General features: G+C 36.0%; 1 protein-coding gene and 1 non-coding gene across 4 annotated transcripts in view; both read right to left on the reverse strand.

Annotated features, from left to right (window-relative positions):
• The window catches only part of LOC125071526 (calcium uptake protein 3, mitochondrial), a 74565-nt gene that overhangs the window by 9455 nt on the left and 52686 nt on the right, over positions 1-12424 (reverse strand). The gene's annotated exons all lie outside the window — the stretch shown is intronic.
• LOC125071614 lies at positions 9619-9822 on the reverse strand. The gene has a single exon (XR_007119926.1). It is a non-coding gene; the product is annotated as a small nucleolar RNA U3 (small nucleolar RNA).

The following is a 12424-nucleotide window of genomic DNA, read 5'->3' on the forward strand; positions in this document are numbered from 1 at the left end:
CGCTAATATCGCCGTTTCACATCTCATTCGCAAATTTGTTTCATGCGTGCTCCAGACCACCACTTAATAGTGATGTCACAATTATCGCAAATTTACTGGCAGTACATTCGAAACGTGAATAATCACACTGTCTGACGGTACGCACCGCGTACGGCCGCACTTCAAACGAGCCGGTTGGCGCACCACCGGCGCGGCACCGCGGGCCGGTCGTGGACATACTTTTATTTAGATTTACAGCCGGGGGTGGCGGCCGCTTGATTTATCACTATATTTGTGACAAAACGGCTATTAAACAGACAATGTCGGTGCGATTTTATTAGTCTAATTTATTGACCCGATAAGGGAGTCGGCTAAATTACGAAGGGGTTGCTTTATAGTGTGATGTATGTTTTTTATATTTATCGTTTTACCTGTCTGGACGCACTCCGACCTATCAGAAGACGGCACTGGCGATTCGGACAGACTAATGACTCTTTGTGGCCGCGGAACAGTGACGCTTACAATTAGAATTCATGGGATTATTGATTTACCGAGAGTATCTCTGAAGATTTTTTTTCCAAATTTATTTAGGCCTCTTTATGGTAAATGATCACCCCGGTCCAGACAGTAACATTGCATAAAATAAACTACGGGAAAGAGAATGTTTCGTCTCTTGTGCCTGTAATTACAATGACTAAATAACTTTTCCGATAGGAATACAGCCATCCACAGCATTGACTTATGGAATAATATGATTTTAACAAGAAACGTTGGAACAAATCTTAGAATTCCGATTAAATTATTTCATTCAACATAACTTTTCCATTAATTTATACAAAACATATAACCCATATGTCTATATCGATGCGTTAAAATAACAAACGGATATAGCATCGAATATAATAAACATATCTAACGCAATCTAAAGTCTTAAATATATTACGTTATTAAATATATATATCACTGAAACCGTTAATTAAAGTTTAATCGATAAATACTCGCACCGTAACATACACCGGCGTCCATCAATATATTAATGTCCACATTATTATATTTAGAAATAATAAACATTAAGAAGCGAAAAATTATTTAATTTAAAACTTAATAGGTCGTTAAAGCATCGGAATCCAATGTAACTGATATTTATGAGTTTAGTTCGTGTGAAGTTATGTCGAGGAATAGCTCGCCTCGTCTGTCGGGTTCCGCACATTTGGCATTTTGATTTTAACAGATAAGTCGTTATTACATTCAAAATTGTAAAAAAATTCAACAAATTAAATTGAGGCATCTGAACTACTTGTAGTGACATTTTGTGGAAATTAGTCGAATTGTTAAAGCATAAACAAAAATGTGGGGCGTGGTGGCTCCGTGGTTAGAAGACATGTATCTGAATTGTATTGCGTGTTTTAATCTGGGCAAGCACTCACATGTTTTCAAGTACTTAATTTGTGTTAACAATTCATCGCGAGCTCGGTGTAGGAAACATGCATGTGTCGGACGAAATTCTGACAAACGTCCAAAAACCCGCATTGGAGCAGCCAGTTTCCTACATCCCAATCTGAAAGACTTAGAGTATGTTAAAACGTATAAATAAATTGAAAATAAATCATAAATCAAGATGCATTAAAGGAATTGAAAACAAAAAACTAATTAATTTAAGCTGCACTTGATGTCCTAGGTAGAATGTCGTATCGAATTATTTGTACTTTGTACCCAATGATTATGGCGATTTCTTAACAGTAGAAACTGAAAATAAAATAATCAACGTTCGACGGATCTCTAAACATTTTCCGTATTTAACATAACTCTTATAAAAGTACCTACAAACGTTTCACATGACCGGCTCGTAGTTCATACATTTATGAGTAGTGGCTGTCGTTTACAACCGGTAGCGGCTGAGCCAGGTTACAGGCGGGCTTAATAACTATAATAGATGAGGCAGAGGCCTTTGATGAACGACGGTGTCGTCGTAATAATATTGTACATGGTAACTTGTATTTACGTGTCTTGGCGCCGCACTCGGGGGACGCGAACTCAATTCTGAAGCTCGGGGCTCTGGTGCCAGTGATATGCTTTTGCGACGGAAAAATGTAAAACTCGATAGTTCCTACCGATACTGTTAATATAATTCATACTGCAATCGTGCTGTACATTCGTTTACATTGCAACTGATGCTGTGTACATTAACGTTGAAAACAGTAGTTTTCTTTTTTTTTATAATATCAGTCTGTTTGTCTACTAATTAAGTAAACTACTTCAGTGGTCTGTGGCTATTTAGGTTTCAGATCCCTTCCAAATTTGGTAGAAGAACACCAGTCAAATTAACGCCTAGTTCGATGGCAATGGTCGCAATGTAGAAAGTATAACTAGTTTTAAAAATGTTTATATTATATTCGATGCCAATTCCGACCCGTTTTCATTACAAGATAATTCTCGACCTAAACATGTCTGATTGATAATCGTTTATAACCCTTTAGTGCGCAGCATCGTGGTCCATATTTCATCTGAGACAACCCGTTAGGTAGGATGTAATCTGTTTCGATGCGTTTATCAATTGAACTTACAATCAATGAAATAGATGTTGCTTTATAGAAATGTTTGTTGAATATATAAACATAATTTATGTGTCTAACGGCGCATTGGCGTTATTAAATATTTAAGAGACCCTTAAATCGTATATAAATGGTAAGTATACAAGCAAGTAAACGGATCATCTGTCTAACTGTTCAAGATGGTCAGTGTCAGGATTTTGTATTCTGAACATAAGCAGTAAATAAAGAAAAGAAAATTCTCTCGCGTTTTTAACGCGAATTTAAGAATTAACAAAAAAAAAAGTAATTATTTTCGTGACACGTTTATCGAAACCTAAAATCATGTCAAATTATGTCTTAATCCTAAAGTATATTTAAGCGGATTGACTAAATGAAAAAAAAAATTTAGATCAAAATTTCGCATTATCATTTCTTAGACTTAGTCTTGCAAAACGAAGTTCTTTTGCAAATTTCAAATCTCTATTTCGTATAGTTTAAATCGTGTGTTAATAAATAATTAGTCAATCTGGACTTTACCTTTTACATAATTATATAGATTTTATTCACTGGTAATATGTGGCAAAGCGTAAAAACTCCGATTTGTCATCTGTGTATAAAACTTTATATTTAAGTTTTTCACATCTAAATAATTAAATCATTGTTGTTGTCTTAATATTCGAAAAGTTAAGATATTAACTGCAGCTGGCTTTATGGTATACGGTGTCGTTATATAATCATGTCTTTACTGACATGAACAGTATACAAATTGTGACCTAAAATTGATAGGTGTCCTAAATAAATAATCTTTGAAAATTGAATCTTTAAAACTATGAAACCAAAGAAAGAAATAGACGCAGCAAAGTCTGGCTAAAGAACCAACTCACAAATTGATCAGCCATTAAACGATACGACCCGAACTCCGGATCGTCCCACAAACACGTCAGAGGTAGCGGCCGATGGCTCAGTAAATCAACGCGGCCGCCATTAACCATATCGCGACATGTTCAACTAATACGTTACAAATATTTGTACAAAGGGCACTGTTCAACCGTCGCTTAGATTTATTGGTGCGGCGGCCATTACAAATGAGAGTAAAATAATAGTATTTATAATGCTGCCTAAGCGCAAGATGTGATCAGGTAACAAGATTGTACGTCTTTAAATAGCATCGAATAATTCGTATTGGGTTAAGTATATTTGCTTATGTATTTTACTTATGAAAGTCAATCAATTGCATCAATTTAATTCATTTTCACTCCTGACGAAGCGAAAAAATTGATTCGGAGAATAAACTTAAAATAATGTTCCATAATGTCCGAAAGTCATATAAAAATTTACAGTTATGTGAAAAAATAGTCCTCTGTTATTTGACAGGTCTCTCAAAAAGCACAATTGCAAACCTATACAAAAAAGAATTAGTAATGATTTTATGTTCATGTAAGGTTCAGGATATAAACCTTTAAATTAATTCATGCTGTGTTTTTCATCAACACCAGCGATCTCCATTACCTGGTCGAGAAGAAACGAATAATAATTACAACGTTATTACATTTCCTGAGAGCGGACAGAGTTTACGAGCAACGAGGCGCAGTATATAAAACTTGTGATACACACGCGTCGAGTGCCGTATGCCCTGTACGGTAATCCAATCATAATATAAGTGGAAGCGAAAACCGGCCTTAAATAACAAGTAATAAAGATCATTAATATACGATAGTATTATAATTAGTTGCATTGTTTCAGTAAGAAATATCTTAAAGGAGATACAAATTATCTCCACTTACTATGAAACTTATTGCATTGTTTTCACAAATATCTGATCTTCCTCGCTTGACTACAATCACTCAGAAGTTCTTTCTATGATTAATATTTATCTCCGTTCAGAAATATGTTTATCATGTGAAAATGGTCAAAATTATTGTACAGACACGGGGAACAAAGGTAAGCTATAACACCTAGTTTCCGACTTACTAATACATCCATCTTGGGGTACGGCATTCGTATCTCAGGTATTTTTTTAACTTGGTCTATTAAAAAAACTAAATCTCATGTCGAATTAAACATTGATAACGAATATTACTCAATACAAGATTATATTAATGATAAAAAAGCGTGGAATTAGTAATAAGTTATTAATAGATCGCTTCAACTGTCACCGGTTCTTCCTTCCGGATAATTTGAACGCGGAAAAGTTTTCGTCTCACATTGCATGCCGAGGTTTTGTTCCAATTTTGGATTGTTTTCAAAAACAGTCAGTGGGAGGTCTGCGGATTTCTGGTTTGCGGTTCCTTTAATATTACTCAATACAAGATTTTATTATACATGCAACATCTAGATGTAAAGCCTTTTTATAAGCCTGGTTGTGCTTCTTTCCCGGGTTCTTCTCAAGCCTGAAGGTGTTTTCCGAACTGATTGTAGATTTTTTTTTATGGCATATGTTGGCGAACGAGCATATGGGAAACCTGATGGTAAGTGGTCACTACCGTCCATAGAGAATGACAAGAAATATTACCCATTCCTTACATGGCCAATCATGGGAACTAAGTTATGTTACGTCCCTTATGCCTTTAGTTACACTGGCTCACTCAACCTTCAAACTGGAACACAACAATACTGAGTACTGTTGTTTGGCGGTAGAATATCTCATGAGTGGTCCCTACCACCAGTTACATCGGTTATACCAGATAGATTTTTGACTAACAATAAGCGAATTTAACGCTTCTATATTAAATATAGATTTTGATTTAGATTTAAACTTTGGTTGGTTAACTCCATATTGTTATCACTTATCAAAATTTAATTACCTGCTTAGACTAACTCTGCCCTTATATTTCCATATTTTTCTCGTGAAAGTCAACTCGTTAGGACTGACCCACAAAGCTGATCAATTATCGCACTTCGTTACAGTAATTACGGATACTCCGTGTTCTAATGCCGTTATCATGACAAATCAGACGCAATCAGAGACCTCCGCTCCTAGTGCGAACGAGACCTTGTAAATGTTCGTATTAGTCGACAGACGGTAACCACTATGTTGGTTAGGATGCTATTAGTCAGTTCTAGTCGTAGGGCTCAGTGTATGGTTAAAGAACTTAGCGGACGGTATCACAACTATGAGCTATATATTTAATATTATACATTTCTTTAATCAACCTAGCTTGGCATTTCAGGTATGTAATCTAGGTTAAGAACATTATCCAGATTGTGTCGAGCCAGTCTATATGTATTGTATATGCTAGTAAGCTTAAGTAATAGGAGTAAAGTATGCACGTTCTATCTTGAATTTTTTTTCCCATTTATTCGAAAAAACGGCATTCGTCTTCTCGTTAAAAGGTTATTCCGCTCGTAGTGTTCACCACTCAATAAATCAAACTCCGCCTTTGAGTCGCTAACCGCACAACGTATGTTTTTGTGCAAATAGACAATCCGCCTCTCCGCCAACCACGGGCAGTTCACACTCTATTATTTGCACATTATTTGCGACTCGTAAGCAGGTATCACAATCAATCACGTAACTCCATTCAGCACGCTTACTCCACCGCCTAGCATTTATCGGCTCCACTACCACTGTCCCCTAACTCACGGCGATTATATCGTCTAAATAGTTACAGATCTTTGGGTGGTTTAACAATATATGAATTTCTTGACATTCATTGAATTGATTTAAATTAATAACTTTATTACTCTCTTATATTGGGTTCCGCGTTAAGTTTGGAAGATTATGTTTTACTATATCAAAATATAACCATATTGTTTGTAACTTAATTAGATCTGTACCAAAGCAATCTAAGTTAAACTTTAAGTAAACTTGAACCAGTAATATGATATGATTTTTTTATTGTATATTTAACCGTATGTGTGTTTCAATGCTGTTCATAATTAGCTAAAACTTAACTTTCTTCCAAATTTAGAAATATATCATTATGAAAATCTTAAATCTTAATTAAGCCATCGAGTAAGAAGATCATGAGATACCACAGTATTAAGTTGAAATCTGAATCCGACTTAAGAACTTATCTTAAGTACGAGTCTAATTACTTTACGTAAGCTTACCCGCGTGCCGTAACTGGTATTTCCAATGTTACCCAACTAACTACTGAACAATGAACATTCTGGGACAGGATCGATGTCGGACATTGGCCTAGCGCCAGTCAACTTGGTATTTTTGCCACTCGCACCTGACTAGTTTCTAGGCCAATGAGCACTGCAGTCTAGATTAATATCATGCTAATACCCAACGCTGACAAGTGAATGACGAAATAAAAATACATTCAGACAAGCTACCGTTAAATATTGGAACGTTACGAATTGTACTACTTGAGAAATTTAATTAATTACTTCCCTTGTTTACGAAATGTTACGGCCAAAAGAGTCCTTTGTTTATGGCATTTTTTATAAACTATTATTTCTGGAAATATTTATAATTTCACACGTGTTTTATTTAACTGTACCTAAAACACCTCATTTACAATACCGCGACAGCTTATTATTGTAAATTTTCAACGACTGCATTAATAATGACGTTCATTTTCTTGTTCAAATAATAGTCGATTAAGTTTTGAATAGAAAATCTTAATTAAATTTAAATTAACGTGTAATGTTTACTTAAGTTAAATATTATATTATGTGCTTAGATCATTCGCGTTGTAAAGTAAATTGATAATCTTTTAATCTGAATCAATTATAAACGTATTCCAAAAACTTGAATCACCACCTGCCCTATAAACTTAAGTTCCTCATTATTTTCAAGTGACAAATTACAAAACGGACGAATATTTGGGAGTGGGAATTGATCGAGTTACAAGAGTAACATCCGACCGACGGCCATAATCACCATTCAGATAACAGTTGTCATTAGGATATCTTGGTCAGGAGTAACAGTTTAACGAGCCGTAATATATGGGGGGCAGCTAGGCTCTGAGTGTGTGAACGTACGTACAACTAGCATTTATATGTATGTACATCGTTTAGGAGATCTTATCAAAAATGTGACTTTAATTGGTAATAGAAATAATGAAAAAATGACGAATCATTTTGTACTGTTTTGATTGATTACATTAAAAATTTAATTCGTAATTTAATTAAATTGTGTTATTCGGGAATCGTTGTAAACGGTGAATTTTCTAAAACTTTAATGGGAGGAACAATTTGAGAGCAATATGCGAGTTGTATTACGACCATCATCTAAAAACTTGGCGTAAAACTGTGGAGCTTAAAGCTCTGCTGTGTCGTAATTAATTTTACGGTTGAGTGACTTAATTAAATATCTACAAATGAGATTAAAGCAGTGCACCTTTTAAATAAACATGTACAGATTTAATCTTGGAAAAAATCAAAATATTCCAGAATTAGTTAGTATTCACGAATTCACAGAAAATTATTCCAAGATCCATGCAGGTGACCACGCTCAGCAGTTCGCTAACAATAATAGACAATTTTAAAGTGTATATCTAGGTATTGAAACATAAAGACACAAAGATATCATCGTTTACTTTATATTACCTCATTGGATATTGCCATTAAACTTATTCAAAAGTAGATGTTATGTAATTTTCATATTATTTTCGACTGTCTTTATAAACTTTAAAGAAGTTAATATTATCGAGAATTACAGTTTACAAAGCATTTTTAAAACTGACTTGTCATCGTTAAACAAGTTCGAAATGTGCCCTCTTTTCTTGGCTTTCCAAAATTATTTAGTATCGGAAAATTTCATGATTCGTGGACCCGTTAACGACACATTAATTCTACAGGGTCAAGGGACTCATTGAACTAGAATGACAATCATATGAATCTGGTGTCTGTGATAAGAACCAGCTCGATAGTTGTTTGTTTTGCATCTCATTAAGTGATGGCTTCTTCGGTTTCTCACCGGACGAGTCGGCGTCCGGATTTCGATGTTGGAATTGTACACAGTTCGTCTAATTTATATCTAATCATAACAACATATGATTAAATTATAACGATAAATTACGTAATAGTATTATTATTATTAGTGTTCATTAAATTAGTGTTATACATAAAAATTTATTTCATGTATCCATTTGAGGTTAATTTACTTCGACATACTTGTACAGATCACCGTTAAGTTAACATTTTATCATAGAGTTTTTATGAAATTTGATGTAATTTAAAATGGATGGATGCGACACTTTAGCTTCTATTCTGCTTAACCGAACCAAGACAATCGGTATATATACGCAGTAGGACTACTTGACTGGGAATTTAAGGGCTTTCGGATGTTGTAAGAAGATAATTCTAAAACATGTTATAAAGTGAACTAGCAGCTTGACAGAGCCGAGATGGCCCAGTGGTGAACGCGTGCAACTTAACCGATGATTTCGAGTTCAAGCCCAGGCAAACACCACTGAATTTTCATGTGCTTAATTTGTGTTTATAATTCATCTCGTGCTCGGCCGTGAAGGAAAACGTCGTGAGAAAACCTGCATGTTTCTAATTTCAACGAAATTCTGCCACATGTGTATTCCACCAACCCGCATTGGAGCAGCGTGGTGGAATATGTTCCAAACCTTCTCCTCAGAGGGAGAGGAGGCCTTAGCCCAGAAGTGGGAAATTTACAGGCTGCTTATGATGATGATGATAGGCTGACGTGGCTGTATGTAACACGTTGATTGTAGTACATGATAATTAGTAGCCAAAAACTATCTGTGAAACTAGCTGAAGATAATGTACATGCGCCTACAAAAAAGCAGTGATTTTTTTGATGAGCGACAGTGTCACCACCATGCTTAAGCGCACGCTGTCAAGGATAACTTGGAACATAGAGAAAGGCAAGAGAAGAATAATCTTAAAAAAAATTAAGTAGGTTTTATTTATGTAATTCCAATATGTTGAATTTTCAGATTTAAAGGTAAAAATATGAAGTACTCTCTGGTGAGTGACATATTCCTATAGAGTATATGTTATCAAGGTATACAATAATTATACATTACAATTTACAGTAGAATATATTCGAAGACGTCTAAGATGTTGCGTTGGTAGTTGCTACTGATTTTTTATATCATAGAACAAATAGTACAAGTTATTACACTCTTGCGACTGACGACTATTGTTACTTAGTTTTAGATTATGATATGATTTTATATAAGCCGCTCAGACAGCGACAGCGCCCCACGCTCCTCTCCCGAGAGAGAGGAGTGAACGATCATCGAGGGCTGACGACCGAAGCCGTCGCCCGCCTCACGCTCAGGACGCCGCGCCACGTCTCATCTTCGCGGCTGGTACGATCACACGTAGTGTGTTGATCTCGTGAAGAGCTTACTATAGAAATGATCCTATGAAGTAAGGTCTTAGCTCGGTCCGGTGCGACGGGCCGATGTCATTCGCCGCACGAAAATCTGGCCAGCGCGATTCAGATTCGCTGTTATACGATACAACGCCATCTAGTGGTACATTTTCGAACTAATTAAATGACACTCGCTATCAACAAAATACTGATCTTAGGTCATAATTATAGATAGCCAATGCTTATAATTTCATATTTGTTAGTAGCTGATGGATTACATTGGCACGGTAAATAATAGTTCGTGTTATTATCGAGCAATTATCTACAAGAATATACGAGTGATTCTGATCGGTGATCTCCAAAACTTAATAAAGGTTTGTAGATAAACAGTCAATCGAATAATATATAATAAGTCGAGTGTCGGTGCTCGGTGCTCAGTGGTCAGAGCTCAGTCGATGCCGTCGTAACGCGATATCGCGAGCCGTACTGTTTGTAACTGGGGTTAGTCACTGTGTCTGTGTGTCACGGCGGACAGTCGATACGAGATTTAGATCCCACTTACGTTATAAATACGAAAGTGCAATCGACTCCAGAGCTAAGAGTATTTACATGTTATTTACTGCGTAATTATAACGTTTAATGCCCTAGATTATGAACTGTGAGCGCGTTAAGCACTCTCGTATTGAATGTAAGCTTGTTTACTAACGAACACACGTATACTTGTATATGCGCACCCATTAATGTCTTTAAAGAAGTAAGTAGAAGTAGTTCGTAGTACTTGTTCGTGTGTACCGATATATGAGGTTTGGTATGTGTATGTGTTCAATGGGCTTATATCATACTTTAAGCCTTATATAAAATGTCTCACTTGCGAACGTCTGAGTTCTATTCTATGATGCTGTCTCCATCGAATAGATGGCAGATCATTTCATTCGACGCATGGCATGTGATCATCATCGATAAACGATGTGAAGTCTAACGAAAGTCACATGAAAGTCAGTGTTTTTCAACTGAGTTTACATGAATTTGAATAGAAAAAGTTACAAAGAGGAAAGAGATGAAAATTGAAGTGGTATCGTGGTGATTGTATTTGATTGGATTGATCACCATAACATACATAACACGTGTCTTGAACATGTAGCACTTTTTATAAAACATTAAGGTCTCCCCTCCCTTCGAGGAGAAGGTTTGGAGCATATTCCATCACGCTGCTACAATGCGGGTTGGCGGATACACATGTGGCAGAATTTCATTGAAAGTAGACACATGCAGGTTTCCTTACGATCGGCGCCGAGCACGATGAATTATAAGCCCAAATTAAGCACGTCAAAAATTTAGTGGTGCTTGCCTGGGTTTGAACCCGCAATCATCGGTTAAGATGCACGCCTTCTAATGACTGGGCCATCTCGGCTCAATTTTTTCAAACATGAAGCATAAATTAATTGAATGCGCATTGTAATACAAGTATTGCGTCCGACTGTACAATAATCAGACTTTCTCTGTAACTCTAGTAGCGTTAGTTACATGTTTACTGTCACAGTGAGTTACTCCGCGGACAGTAAACAGTCAGAGATTTATCTTTCTGCGAGCCGTTTTGTTATTAAATACAGAATCGCAAAATTAATTATTATCAATGTAGTTTTTAGGTTCTTTCGAGCAATGTACGATATATCAACTCGATAGCTGAAGGTAGCTTACGATGGCTTGTCAAATGTCGATTCAGACTTTCTCGTAAGAGTTTGTTTGAATACAATTTATTTTGATTTGGATCGATGTCGTCACATTTAAATACAGGTTACGCGGACCGTGTATCGCTACCATTTAAAACGAAGAAGAAAGTTGTACGCCGGTTAAATCCATTAAAAATAGTTTTATTTCAATATCGGCTATTAACTGGAGGTCAGCACTGGTCGCTTTAAAGATTAAGCTTTGAGCTTTACGGAAAAAAATATCATGAAGATAATACAGATGTTTTCGAGTTGTGACCATCTATAGACCCCAATCCAGGTGGTATGTCAGGTCGAGACGTGTGAAGATTCGCTGCTGTTGTGTAACTCTGAACATTTTTTTGCTGCTATTGGGAAGACGTCACCTTCGAGTGGTTGCATATAAGAACGCAACCTTATTTGTTGTCGTTATTAGTTGACAACTTTTATTTTATTTCTTTTTCTTAATCGGTGATTGACATGTAAGCTTGTAACTTTTTGTACTAACAATATACGTTCGTTGCATTTTTCTAAGTAATCGTTTATTTATTTCGCCCAATGATATATATATATACATATATATATCAGCGCATATATATATTTGGCGGTTGAATTAATGACTATAAGATGGTAACCTCTAATACAGAGTTTGTCACCTTAGCCTAAATATACGAGCCGAAGATAAACTTACACCAGAATCTCGATTCTAAGACGCACGTCAACGAAGTGGCAAATCTATTAGCGATTGCCCTCCACATTAAGTGGTAATGGCTATTAACGAGACCTCGGAGAGCGTTACTGTTAGTGAACTCCTAACCGCTAAACCGATGATCCCGTGGGATTCCAGGGAGACTATAAATAATCCGGGACATAGCCGTAATGGCTCTTACTGTATTTCAAGTAATCTAGTTCACCTTTGAACTTTGGGGTAATAAGTTTAGATGGATGTTTTAAAGTAACTG

This window comes from Vanessa atalanta, chromosome 19 (assembly GCF_905147765.1).
Source record: "Vanessa atalanta chromosome 19, ilVanAtal1.2, whole genome shotgun sequence".
In the NCBI taxonomy this organism is placed as follows: domain Eukaryota; kingdom Metazoa; phylum Arthropoda; class Insecta; order Lepidoptera; family Nymphalidae; genus Vanessa; species Vanessa atalanta.